Source organism: Oryctolagus cuniculus, chromosome 6 (genome assembly GCF_964237555.1).
Source record: "Oryctolagus cuniculus chromosome 6, mOryCun1.1, whole genome shotgun sequence".
In the NCBI taxonomy this organism is placed as follows: domain Eukaryota; kingdom Metazoa; phylum Chordata; class Mammalia; order Lagomorpha; family Leporidae; genus Oryctolagus; species Oryctolagus cuniculus.
Genome location: NC_091437.1, coordinates 27,262,414 through 27,277,021, shown reverse-complemented (window position 1 = coordinate 27,277,021; position 14,608 = coordinate 27,262,414). Strand labels below are relative to the sequence as shown.

Genomic DNA, 14,608 nt, shown 5'->3' with positions numbered 1-14,608 from the left:
AACTTAAGAAATGTTTGTGGGGCTGGCGCTGTGGCACAGCGGGTTAATGCCCTGGCCTGAAGCGCTGGAATCCCATATGGGCGCCAGTTCTAGTCCCGAACGCTCCTCTTCCCATCCAGCTCTCTGCTGTGGCCTGGGAAAACAGCAGAAGATGGCCCAAGTCCTTGGGCCCCTCCAACCCACAGGGAAGACCCAGATGGAGTTCCTGGCTCCTGGCTCCTGCCTTCAGCCTGGACCAGCTTGAAGTGCCATGGCTATTTGGGGACTGAATCAGCAGATCCCCCTCTCTGTCACTAGGCCTCTCTAATGAATAACAAAACAAAACAAAACAAAAAACACTTTTTAAAAATAAACAAATAAATCTTTAAAAAAGAAAATAAGACCAATGGTGTTGAAATGGAAAAACTGGAAATCTCATGTGCTGCTAGTCGCTGAGTCAGACAGACTGGCAGTCTAATAGAAGCTTAGGCTTCTATTAGAGGAAACATAAAAACATGTTCATACAAAACCAATGTTCAAGGGCAGCATCATTCTTAGTAGCTATAAAAGTGAAATCAACTCAACTGATACATGCAAAAAGAAAATGTGGTATATCCATACAATGGAGTATTATTCAGCCATGAAAATAAATGAAATACTGACATACTATAACATTAATGAACCATGAAAACACTGCTAAATGAAAGAAGCCAGGCGCAAAAAGCCACACATTGTATGATTCCATTTATATAAAACTTTCAAAATATACAAATCTATACAGACAGCAAGAGGGGCAAGGAAGTCCAACAGGCAATATAAAGTTCATTAAAAAGGAGAACATGGGGACAGGCATCTAGCCCAGTGGTCATAAAACCCATTAAGATGGCCACAAACAATACCAGAGTATCTCAGTCAATACCTAGTACCAGTTACTGACTCCAGTTTCAGGGCAATGCAGGCCCTGGGAGCAGCAGTGATGGTTCATCTAACTGGTTTACTGTCACCCAGATGGGAAAGCTGAATTGAGTTACTGGTACCTGGCTTCACATCAGACCAGACTCAGCTGCTGCAGGCATTTGGGGAGTGAAGCTGACAGATGTGTGAGTGTGTCCCCTCTCTCCCAAATAAAATTTTTTTTAAAGGGGAGAAGAGAAAACGGAGTTAATGAAACCACAAACAAAATGACAGATGATTCAGGGCCGGCACTGTGGCATAGTAAGCTAAGCCCATGCGTGCAGTGCTCTACCTTTCAAAAAAAATTTTTAATATTTTTAAATTTTAAAACATTTTTAAGGATTGATTTATCATTTCTTTGAAAGGTAGAGTTACGGGGCTGGCACTGTGGCATCACCAGTAAAGCCACTGCCTGCAGTGCTGGCATCACACAGGGCCACCAGTTCGAGTCCTGGCTGCTCCACTTCTGATCCAGTTCTCTGCTATAGCCTGGGAAAGCAGCAAAAGACGGCCCAAGTCCTTGGGCACCCACACCTGCGTGGGAGATCCAGAAGATGATACTGGCTCCTGGCTTTGGATCGGCCCAGCTCTAGCCATTGCGGCCATTTGGGGAGTGAACCTGCAGATGGAAGACCTTTCTCTGTGTCTCTACATCTCTCTGTCTCTAACTCTATCTCTCAAGTAAATAAATCTTTTTAAAAAAGTGACAGATGATGGGGCTGACACTGTGACATAGTAGACTAAACCTCTGCCTGCGGTGCCGGCATCCCATATGGATGCCAGTTTGACTCCCGGCAGTTCCTCTTTTATATATATATTTATATATATACACACACACACACACACAGAGACAGACAGACAGACAGAGTTAGACAGTGAGTGAAAGAGAGAGAGAGAGAAAGGTCTTCCTTTTCCGTTGGTTCACCCCCCCCAAATGGCTGCTACGGCCGGCTCGCTGCACCGATCCGAAGCCAGGAGCCAGGTGCTGCTTCTTTTGATCCAGCTCTCTGCTATGGCCTGGGAAAGCAGGTAGAAGATGGCCTGAGTGACTGGGCCCCTGCACTCACATGGGAAACCCAGATGATCTCCCGGCCCAGCCGCAGTCATTGAAGTTATTTGAAGAGTGGACCAGTGAATGGAAGACCTTTTTCTTTTTTTTTTTAATTTGCTTTATTTATTTATTTATTTATTTTTTTGACACATAGAGTTACAGACAGTGAGAGAGACACAGAAAAGTCTTCCTTCCATTGGTTCATTCCCCAAATGGACGCCACAGCTGGCGCTGCTCCGATCCAAAGCCAGGAGCCAGGTGCTTCTCCTGGTCTCCCATGTGGGTGCAGGGACCCAAAATACTTTAAAAAAAAAAATTTAGGGGCTGGGGCTGTGGTGTAGCGGGTAAAGCCACAGCCTGCAGTGCCGGCATCCCATATGGGCACCAGTTCGTTTCCCAGCTGCTCCACTTCCGATCCAGCGCCCTGCTACAGCCTGGGAGAGCAGTACAAGATGGCCCAAGTCCTTGGGCCCATTCACCCGCGTAGGAGACCTGCAGGAGGTTCCTGTCTCCTGGGTTTGGATCGGCGCAGCTCCGGCCATTGCGGCCATCTTAGGAGTGAACCAGTGGATGGAAGACCTCTCTCTATATGCCTCTCCTTCTCTCTCTGTGTAACTCTGACTTTCAAATAAATAAATAAATAAATCTTTTAAAAATATTTATTTATTTTAAAGGCAAAGTTAGGGAGGGACAGAGAGGTCTTCCATCCAGTAGTACACTCTCAAATGACCCAGTGACTAAGACTTGAGCCAGAGATGCCTCTTCTGGGTCTCCCACATGGGTGCATGTGCCCAGGCACTTGGGTCATCTACTGTTTTCCCAAGTGCATTAGCAGGGACTCAAACCAGCACCCATGTGGGTTGCAGGTGTTGCAGGAGGCAGCCTTACTCACTTTATCACAAAGCTGGCTCCAACCCAAGACACTTTAATTAAGATTTCTTAGAAGCAAGTATATTTTTATACATAATCATATTACAGCCACCAAAATTAGGAGATTTATGTTCATACCTTGATGCTAGCTGATCCTCAGACTCCACTGGAGTTTTGTCAATCATACCCAATAGTCTTTTTTTATTATATTTATTAAATTTTTAGTGGCCATTTAGGGGGTGAACCAACGGAGAAGGAAGACCTTTCTAACTCTGTCAAAAAAAAATTTTATTTATATATTTGAAAGAGTTACACAGAGAGAGGAGAGGCAGAGAGAAAGAGAGGTCTTCCATCCACTGGTTCACTCCCCAGTTGGCTGCAACGGCCAGAGCTGTGCCAATCAGAAGCCAGGAGCTTCCTCCAGGTCTCCCACACTGGTGCAGGGGCCCAAGCACTTGGGCCATCTTCTACTGCTTTCCCAGGCCATAGCAGAGAGCTGGATTGGAAGTGGAGCAGCCAGGACTTGAACCAGCACACATATGGGAGGCCAACAGTACAGGTGGTGGCTTTACCCATTATGCCACAGTGCCGGCCCCCCCAAAATTTAATATTCTGAGGTTTTGAGGAATTTTATTGGATCACATATCACTTTTTTTTTTTTTTTTTTTTTAAGATTATTTGAGAGGTAGAGTCAGAGAGAGGGTGGAGAGACAAAAAGGTCTTCCATGGGCTGGCATCATGGCTCACTTGGTTAATCCTCCATCCGTGGTGCCGGCATCCCATATGGGCGCCGGGTTCTAGTCCCGGTTACTCCTCTTCCGGTCCAGCTTTCTGCTGTGGCCCAGGAGGGCAGTGGAGGATGGTCCAAGTGCTTGGGCCCTGCACCCGCATGGGAGACCAGGAGAAGCACCTGGCTCCTGGCTTCGGATCAGCGCGGTGCGCCAGCCACAGCACACCGGCCGTGGCAGCCACTGGAGGGTGATCCAACGGCAAAAAGGAAGACCTTTCTCTCTGTCACTCTCTCTCACTGTCCACTCTGCCTGTCAAAAAAAAAAAATAATAATAATAATAAATAAAATAAATAAATAAATATTTTGGGTCAATGAGGAATCAAACTGGCAGCCTCCCCTGAAATAAAGAGGGGCAGATGTGTGGTTCAGAAATTAAATTTTTGGGGTGGCGCCGTGGCACAGGTTAATCCTCCACCTGTGGCGCCAGCATGCTATATGGGCGCTGGTTCTAGTCACAGCTACTCCTCTTCCAATCCAGCTCTCTGCTATGGCCTGGGAAAGTAGTAGAAAATGTCCTTAGTCCTTAGGCCCCTGCACCCGTGTGGGAGTCCCAGAAGAAGCTCCTGGCTCCTGGATTCGGATCGGCGCAGCTCCAGCTGTTGCAGCCATTTGGGGAGTAAACCAGCAGATAGAAGACCTTTCTCTCTGTCTCCCTCTCACTGTCTGTAACTCTCTCTCAAATAAATGAATAAATAAAATCCTTAAAAAAAAAAAAATTAAGTTGTTACTGGATGCCAGCCTACCACAGCATAGGTTCAAGTCCTAGCTACTCTGCTTCCAATCCATCTTCCTGCTGATGTGCCTGGGAAAACAGCAGATGATCCCAGTACTTGGTCCCCACCACCCCTGGTTCCTGGCATCAGCCTGTTCAGCCCCAGCTGTTCCAGGCATTTGAAGAATAAAGAGCTAAAGGAAGATTTCTCTCTCTGTCACCCTGCCTTTCAAATAAGTAACTGTAACAACAAAAAATACTCTTAATATACTCCATAAGTGTCAAGCATTTTCATTCCTAATCTTCACAAGCTTGCTGGATATGTGACATAATCTCCATTCTACAGGCAAGGAAGCTGAGGCTCAAGAAAATTAGTGAAGTGAGTGCCTAAGGTCATAATTAAAGTATGAGTTAGTAAGTACAACACTTGATGCTGACATTCACTGAATGTTGCTGGCAAACACTAAATATCTACTATGCACCAGGTACTGTAAATACAAATAAAACAAAGGCTTTTACCAGGAGAGCTCAGCTCAGTGTGGAGGGAATAATACTAATTAATCACATCTACAATGGCCGGCACTGTGGTGTAGTGGGTAAGTCCGCCGCTTGTGATACCAGTATCCCATATGGGTACTGCTGGTTCTTCCCGGGTTGGCTACCGTCCCTTCCACCTCCGTGGAAGGGCGGTTCCCCCTACCACATTCCCCACTTCCGCGGGGGAGCGGCACACCGCCGGCCGGCTCTCTCGGGGGCTGCACAGGTGTTCCTTCAGATGTTCCCCTTAGATGTTCCTCGTGCATGCCGTCTCTCTCCTCCTTTATAGTCCTCCTCTGCCAATCCCAACTCGGCTGCCCACACGCCGAGTACGCTGCTCTCCTCCAATCAGGAGCAAGTCCTACAGTTTATTGGCTGAACTGGAGGCAGCTGTGTAGAAGCTGCTTCTTCCTCTCCCAGCGCCATATTGTGGGAGAGCAGATGCATAGAATAAGTCTCAATTCCAGCAACTTAGTCTAGTCCAGGTTGCTCCCCACAGGGTACCATCTCCAGTCCTGGCTGCTCCACTTCTGATGCAGCTCCCTGCCATTGTGCCTGGGAAAGCAGCATAAGATGGCCCAATTACTTGGGCCCCTGTACTCACGTGGGAGACCTCCTGGCTTTGGATCAGCCCAGCAGTTGCAGCCATTTGGGGAGTGAACCAGAGGATGGAAGCTCTTTCTCTCTCTATCTCTACAGTGGAACTTCAACTGTTTATATTCTTGAGACAAGCTTCCCAGAAGTTCTTTCTGCTGGGTCTTTAAGTATGAATAAATAAAGAATTGAAGAGGAGGGGCCAGACACCCCATATCAGAATGCCAATCTGGATCCTAGCTGCTCTGCTTCGAATTAGGCTCTTTGCTAACATACCTAGGAAGGCAACAGAAGATGGCCCAACTGCTTGGGCCCCTGCCACCCATGTGGGAGACCTGGATGGAGTTCCTGGTTCCTGGCTTCAGCCTGGCCATTGCAGCCATCTGGGGAGTGAACCAGTGGATTTAAGATTGTCTGTCCACAGCCGGCGCCGCAGCTCACTAGGCTAATCCTCCGCCTTGCGGCACCGGCACACCGGGTTCTAGTCCCGGTCGGGGCGCCGGATTCTGTCCCGGTTGCCCCTCTTCCAGGCCAGCTCTCTGCTGTGGCCAGGGAGTGCAGTGGAGGATGGCCCAAGTGCTTGGGCCCTGCACCCCGTGGGAGACCAGGATAAGCACGTGGCTCCTGCCTTAGGATCAGCGTGGTGCGCCGGCTGCAGCGCGCTGGCCGCGGCAGCCATTGGAGGGAGGGAGGGTGAACCAACGGCAAAGGAAGACCTTTCTCTCTGTCTCTCTCTCACTGTCCACTCTGCCTGTCAAAAAAAAAAAAAAAAAAAAAAAAAGATTGTCCCCTTCTCTCTGTCATTCTGCTTTTCAATTTTTTTTTTTTTTTTTTTTTTTTATTTAGGAGTAGGTAAGGGGTGGGGTGAGAAGACCTTCTCTGTATAAGGAAAACTACTTGGGGCTGGTGCTGTGGCTCAGCTGGTTAACACCCTGGCCCGAAGCGCCGGCATCCCATATGGGCGCCAGTTCTAGTCCCAGCTGCTCCTCTTTGATCCAGCTCTCTGCTATAGCCTGGGAAGGCAGTAGAAGATGGTCCAAGGACGGGGCCCCTGCACCCACAGGAGAGACCCAGAGGAAGCTCCTGGCTCCTGGCTTCAGATTGGCGCAGCTCTGGCTGTTGTGGCATTGCGGCCAATTGGGGAGTGAACCACCGGATGGAAGATCTCTCTCTTTCTCTGCCTCTCCTCTCTGTGTAACTCTGACTTTCAAATAAATAAATAAATCTTTAAAAAAAAAAACTACTTAAAAAACAAAAGAAAATGACTTGAGAAAGATCAGATAGAACTGTTTCAATTACAGCACCATTTTCCATGAGATACTAATATGCATTATAGTAATTAATGAGGCTATATTTTTTGTTCAAAATTTTGTTTTCAATTAACATGAATAAAGCAGACTTAATTTTTAGAATATTGGATGACCTATTTACAGTGAGCAATTGTCAGCAACGGCCTAACATAATACTACAAAATATGCAGTCTATGTATTTTACATTGTTTGGAAAAAAAAAATCTCCATTTTATACTCTAAAGAAAATAACAATTATATTTAATGCAGCACCTGATAATGATTTTTACTATGTAAGGAAAATACTGTTCTTAAAAAGTTAATGTTACCTTATAACAAAATAAAAATTGCTTCCTTTTTATACTGTTTTTAATCATTTCTTTTACTTATGATATTTGGTTAAATATTTTAATTAATCTGAGATAATTTATGCTAACACGGTTAAAAATGTGCATTATTTCATGAATTTTTGTTTGTATTCCATCAATCATACTAGCCTAAAGTATCCTAATAAAGTTGAGAAACACTAGACACAAGGGAGGAAAAGAAAGAAACTTGCCAGAAGCTAAGGGAAATGAGTGACAACCATGATAACTATTAAAAACTGAGGCATCTACTGAATTTGGCAATTTAGTAATCATCAGTGACCTTACTGAACAGCTTCATAACAGCAAATAGACTATTCTTTCAAGAACATTGGCACTGAAATATCAGAGATGGAAGGGATAAAGTAAAGGAAAGAAGCAGCTCTAGTCGGGGAGGGAATGGATAGTTTAGAATTTTCTTGTGCTGGGCTGGCGCTGTGGTGTAGTGGGTGAAGCTGCAGCCCACAGTGCCAGTATCCCATATGGGCACCAGTTCGAGACCTGGCTGTTCCACTTCCAATCCAGCTCCCTGCTATGGCCTGGGAAAGCAGCAGAATTGGCCCCTGTACCTGTGTGGGAGACCAGGAAGAAGCTCCTGGCTTTGGCCTGACCCAGCCCTGGCTGTCTCAGCCATTTGGGGAGTGAACCAGCAGATGGAAGATTTCTCTCTGTCTTTGCCTTTCAAATAAATAAATAAATCTTTAAAAAAAATTTTTTTTCATCTTGTGCTTTCTTTTAGGATGAAGGGAAATCCTTGGGTGCTGCAAGGACAGTTACTAGAGAGCAAGGACCTGGAATTAAGACTAGGATGGAAAGCAATCATTTAGCAAAGAGAAAAGAAGAGCTTCTCCAGAGACAAAAGGGGAAAACAGATGGTAAATCTGCAGAGCTACTGGTTCTGCAGTCAAGAATACCAGCATCTGAATCCTGGCTCTTCCTACCATAACCATACAATCTTGGACAAGTTTGTTTACTGCTTCAAGTCATCATTTTGACACATAAATTGGAATTTTCAGAATTGTCATAGAACTGCTGAAGACTCAGTAATTCCTGACATAGTAAGGATTCTAAAAATGGTGGCTGGAATTTGTTGGGTTTTTTTAATGACTGAAAGGAAATTCAAAAGAATTCACATGTAAGATTCTCGTTTTCTCTTACAATAGGGACTGCGGTTATCTCCTGAGATAGATAAAACCAGTGTTTAAGAGGAAAGGACGGGGCCGGTGCTGTGGTGCAGCGGGTTAATGTCCTGGCCTAAAGTACCGGCATCCCATATGGGCGCCGGTTTGAGACCCAGACGCTCCACTTCCAATCCCGCTCTCTGCTATGGTCTGGGATAGCAGTAGAAGATGGCCCAAGTCCTTGGGCCCCTGCACCCACATGCGAGACGCAGAAGAAGCTCCTGGCTTCGGATCGGTGCAGCTCCCGCCATTGCGGCCATCTGGGGAGTGAACCAGCGGATGGAAGACCTCTCTCTCTCTCTGCCTCTCCTCTCTCTGTGTACCTCTGACTTTCAAATAAATAAATCTTAAAAAAAAAAAAAAAAAAAAAAGATAGGACAGGGACCGGCACTGTGACACAGTAGGTTAATCTTCCACTTGTGGCACCAGTACCCGATATAGGCACCAGTTCAAATCCTGGTTGCTCCTCTTCTGATCCACCTCTCTTTCTGATCCACCTCTCTGCTATGGCCTGGGATAGCAGTAGAAGATCCTCCCAAGTGCTTAGGCCCCTGCATTTGCATGGGAAATCCAGAAGAAGCTATTGGATTCTAGCTTCAGATCGGTCCAGCTCTGGCCATCGCGGCCATTTGGGGAGTGAACTAGCGGATGGAGGACCTTTCTCTCTGTCTCTCCTTCTCATTGTCTGTAACTTTACCTTTCAAATACATAAATAAAATCTTTGAAACAAAAAAAAAGGACAATGGTTCATAATTTTTGCAGAGATTTAAAAAAAAATTTGACTCTGACAAAACAAATATGAAGGACAGCAGAGCATACAAATTTGCATAACATTAAAGGAGTTCAAGGACATCTCAACAATGATATGATGGGAAGTTGAGTAAAGTCTTCTAGTACATACTGAAGATATCCAACTTTTTGAACAAAAGAAGAAAGGGGTTACCCCCTGGCTTTACATATCTAACAGCTATGAAAGGGTAGTATTTGACTTACCAGAAAAGACACTGAACACAGTCAAGAAATTCAGATTCCTAATCCAGCCCTAGGCTTACTAAGTAAGTCACATGGTCTTCTCAGGCAGAAACTGAGACGTGTTACAGTGCTAACATTTAATGATTCTATGACTTGAAACCTCACTTAACTCTGTAGACAGAAGACCAAAGGTACTTTATTCCCCCATGTTATAGTTTCGTATTTTGAAGGTTAGCCTGGGAACCTAACCATCAACACTTTTTTCTATAGAGAAAACAAGTGCGCTGCTGCATTTCCAAGATGAGGCAGCAGAGGTTCCTGGCAGCATCGGGCATGAGTCAAGTATTCCTATCCTCGGAACTGCCTAGGATATTTTAGCAGCCATGTCTCTGTGGACTACAATATTCGGAATTGGACCTTGTCAGAAACTCCTCCTTACTGGTCAGCAGTACAGTATATCACACTGAGAGACAAAAATAGAGCCATAAAAAGTTCCTCAATTCCATGAACTTTTATAAAACGCAGAATCCTTTACTAATGGAATAATAATAAAAAAAAAAAAAACAAGAAAAAGAGAAACTTGTCCTCCATAAGAAAGTTTACATTCTAAAATAAGTATGATTTAAATAATCATCTTCAATCAACCATGCATTATGTTAAATTCCCAGTACTCCACAGGATTATCTGCTAACTTATATCATCATTCTGATAGGAATTCACTCAATTGTTACCTCAACATTAATGAAATATGATACCATATCTCTAGTAAACATTGTTTAACTATTATTTATTTATTTGAGAGGGACAGTTACAGAGAAAGGGAGAGACAGAGAGGTCTTCCATCCGCTGGTTCACTCCCCAAATGGCCACAACAGCCAGAGCTGGGCAAATCAAAAGCCAGGAACCAAGAATTTCTTCAAGTCTTCCTTCCACATGGGTGCAGGGGCCAAAGCACTTGGGCCATCCTCCATTAGTTTCCCAGGCCATAACAAGAGAGCTGGATCAGAAGTGGAACAGTCAGGATATGAACCGGTGCCCATACGGAATGCTGGCCCCACAGGTTGAGGATTAGCCCACTATACCCCATTGCTGCCCCCAATATTGTTTTTTAAATATTTATTTATTTGAAAGGCAGAGTTAGAGAGGAGAGAGACAGACAGAAAGGAAGAGAGACCTTCCAACCAGTGATTCACTCCCCAAATGGCTGCAATGGTTAGGGCTGGGCCAGACCAAAGCCAGATTTCTTCTGGGTCTCCCACATGGGGCCAAGGTACTTGAGCCATCTTCTGCCGCTTTCCCAGACACATTAGCAGGGAGCTGGATGTGAAGTGGAGCAGATGGGTGTCACAGGCAGTGGCTTTACCCTATGTGACATCATCCCCCACTAGTAAACATTCTTAAACAATCTTTTAAAATTTGGTACTGATGGGAACAGCGCTGTGGCTTAGCAGGTAAAGCCACCACCTGCAGTGCCAACATCCCATACGGGTGCCAGTTCGAGTTCCAACTGCTCCATTTCTGATCCAGCTCTCTATTATGGCCTGGTAAAGCAGTGAAAGATGGCCCAAGTGCGTGGGCCTCTGCACCTGTATGCGAAAACCCAGAGGAAGTTCCTGGCTTCCAATCAGCACAGCTCCAGCCATTGCGGCCAACTAGAGAGTAAACCAGTGGACAGAAGACATCTCTCTCTCTCTCTCTCTCTCTCTCTCTCTCTCTCTGCCTCTCCTTCCTTCTCTGTATAACTCTTTGAAATAAATAAATTTAAAAAAAAGATAAAATATATCATAATGGGGGGCTGTGCCACAGTGCAGTGGGTTAAAGGCCCATATGGGTGCCAGTTGGAGTTTCGATGACTCCATTTCCAATCCAGCTCCCTGCTAATGTGCCTGGAAAAGCAGTGGAAGATGGCCAAAGTCCATGGACCCCTGCACCCATGTGGGAGACGCCGAAGAAGCTCCTGGCTTCAGATCAGCTCAACTCTGAACACTGCAGCTTTTTGGGGAATCAATCAGTGGATGGAAGACCTCTCTGTCTGTCTGTCTGTCTCTACTTCTCTTTGTAACTCTTTCAAATAAATAAAATAAATCTCAAAAAAAATCCTAATGAAAGGTAAGAAGTACACTTCTGGGGCCAGCGCTGTGGCAGGTAGGCAGAGGCCAGAGCTGCGCTGATCCGAAGCCAGGAGCCAGGAGCTTCCTCCGTGTCTCCCATGCAGGAGCAGGGGCCAAAGCTTCTGGGCCTCCTTCTACTGCTTTCCCAGGCCATAACAGAGAGCTGGATTGGATACGGAGCAGCTGGGACTCAAACTGGTATCTATATAGGATGCTGGCACTGCAGGCGGTGGCTTTACCTGCTATGCCACAGCACCGGCCCCCCAAAAACCCTCTTTTTAAAGATTATTTATGGGGGCTGGCGCTGTGGTGTAGTAGGCTAAGCCTCTACCTGCCTGCTGGTTCGTGTCTCGGCTATTTTTCTTCAGATCCAGCTCTCTTGCTTATGGCCTGGGAAAGCAACGGAAGATGGCCCAAGTACCTGGGCCCCTGCACCTGAGTGGGAGCCCTGGAAGAGGCTTCTGGCTTTTGATCTGCCCAGCTCCGGCCATTGTGGCCATTTGAGGAGTGAACTAGCGGATGGAAGAACTTTCTGTCTCTTCCTCTCTCTCTGTAACTCTGCCTCTCAAATAAAAAAAATATTTTAAAAAATTATTTATTTTGAAAGCGTCGCAGACAGGGAAAGATAGAGAAAACAAGCACACACTATCTTCCATCCACTGGTTTACTCCCCAGATGGCCACAATGGCCAACACTGGGCCAGGCTGAAGCCAGGAGCTTCAACTGGGTTTCCTACTTGGGTGGCGGGGCCCAAATACTTGGGCTATCTTCTGTTGCTTTTAGTAGGTGCATTTAACAGGGAGCTGGATCGGAAGTAGAGCAGCCAGGACATAGAACCAGTACCCACATGGGAGGCAGGCATCAGGGTCACAGGTGGCTTTACCCGTTATGCCACAAAGTTGACCCCCACTCCATAAAAATCTTTATCATGGAAATAGACAAGATCATGTGCTGTTTTAAAGTTAGGATACCATTAAAATGTATACAACCCTATAACTGTTCTAAAAAAGCTTTTAGTATCCTAACTTTAGCCTTTTATCCTTCATAAGAATACACAAATTAACCTTATATTTCAATATTCTGGCACTCTAAGAACACAAGAGAAGCTCCTGCATCTGAATAACAAAAGTTAAAAAAAAAAAAAAAAAAAACAGGAAACAAGCCAAAAAAGTCTCTGATCAGCCAAAGAGACCACACAGTTCACAGAACACATGAAGCCCTTTTCACAGAGCCTACTGGATCTTATTTTAGTCACAATTTTAATAAGCTCCGTGATCTGGTTTCTTAGCCCACAACAGATGAGATGCAGCCAACTGGAAAAGGGGGTGGTGCTGCTAGAGGCAGGCGCTCAGAACATCAAAATCAAAGCTAAAGAACTATAAAGTCAGCAGAAAACCTCACAACTAACAGGCTAGGGCCATTTGGTGAAGATACAAACCATCCCAGAGGATCCTAACCCCTGTCCCAGACTGCATTGTATGTTCAGTATCACCCTCTTTGGTATACTCTGCTGAATACAGAGGTCAGATGACTTTAAAACATGTATCAAAATGAAGTCCACCAAAACCTTTTTCCAAAAAAAGGCATGGCATTTAAGACTGCCAAATGCACAGACATACGCAGACTCCCTCCGTCAAGAAACAAGGGAGTGAACCAGCGAGTGGAGGATCTGTCCTTCCCTTTCACTCCACCTTTCTCCTAAAGACACTGACATGGCAAATGTGATTTTTCTTCGAAAAATTTTATTAGAGCCTAGAAGTAGCAGTTCATTACATCTAAAGCTGAGAGGGTACTTAAGTAAAATTCTTCAGAGAAAGATAATCAGGAAAGCCCACTGACCAAGGTAATTTTATAAGCCAAGCAAGTCTTCTGGGGATTCCAATGTAGCTCCATTACTAGGACTTGAGGGTAAGATAGGACTGGTTCTACCTATACCTGGTGTATCTGCCAATCAACTTAAAATTAGTATCATACAAAAAGTTTGAAAACAATTAAGTCCACTTTGCTTTCAGAATCTTTTTGACTGGTACAGCATAAATAAATCTCATTTCTCTAATTCTTGATAGTCTCACAGAAGGTGTCAAACTTTGAAGATGGCTCTAGATTATAAACCAGGGGGGAGGGGCTGGCACTGTGGTGCAGTGGGTTGACACCCTGGCCTGAAGTGTTAGCGTCCCATATGGGCGCCGGTTCAAGACCCGGCTGCTCCACTTCCCATCCGGCTTTCTGCTGTGGCCTGGGAAAGCAGTAGAGGATGGCCCAACTCCTTGGGCCCCTGCACCCACGTGGGAGACCCAGAAGGGGCTCCTGGCTCCTGGCTTCGGATCGGCACAGTTCTGGCCGTTGCAGCCAACTGGAGAGTGAACCAGCAGATGGAAGACCTCTCTCTCTGCCTCTCCTCTCTGTGTAACTCTGACTTTCAAATAAATAAATAAATCTTTAAAAAAAAAATAAAAAATAATAAAAAAAAAACCAGGGGGGGAAAAAGAGGTTAATGCTGAGATTTGAAAGTTCAAATTATCATTTTCAAACTTGTTTTTACTAAAAAAAAATTTTTTAAGGGTATATTTTAGAAAAAGACAATTCTAGAAAATAGATAGTAACTCAAAAGAAATCTTATTAGTGGGTACAAGTATTACTAGATTAAAATATGTATTGTGAATCAAAGTGCTATTTTCTTCTCCAAAGCAGTTATCCATAACACAATATATCAATGCACAGATTAAATGCTACATTTCTGGATCTGTGAAGTACTATACACTGTACTCACAATCCTCTTTAGGTTTTAAAATAAGAGCATTCTTCTACAGAAATAAAACCAAGTGTCAACTCAGGTTGATAACTTCCCCACTAAACTCTGTTAGAACCTAATAACTTCTAGAAGTCTTAAAATACTTATTCACAAACATTTCACTTGGGAGAACATTCCTCAGTGTGCTCCTGCTTTTAACTCCCAAGACCTTACTTTAAGTTCAAGTTTCTTTTAACAAACACTTCATTCTATTACAAGATTTACTTTATCTAAAGTCTGCTCTTTATCATTTGCTTTAAATTCAAAAATGTCGCTAATGATCTAATCTAATTTATAGAAAACAATGTTGGGCTGGCATCGTGTCATAGTAGGTAAAGCCGCCGCCTGCAGTGCCAGCATCCCACATGGGTGCCGTGGTTTGAGTCCTGGCTGCTCCTCTTCCGATCCAGC

The 14,608-nt window shown here is 44.8% G+C and overlaps 1 protein-coding gene across 1 annotated transcript in view; it reads right to left on the bottom strand.

The window, feature by feature from the left end:
- The window catches only part of UBE2D2 (ubiquitin conjugating enzyme E2 D2), a 52,883-nt gene that overhangs the window by 36,273 nt on the left and 2,002 nt on the right, over window positions 1-14,608 (bottom strand). The gene's annotated exons all lie outside the window — the stretch shown is intronic.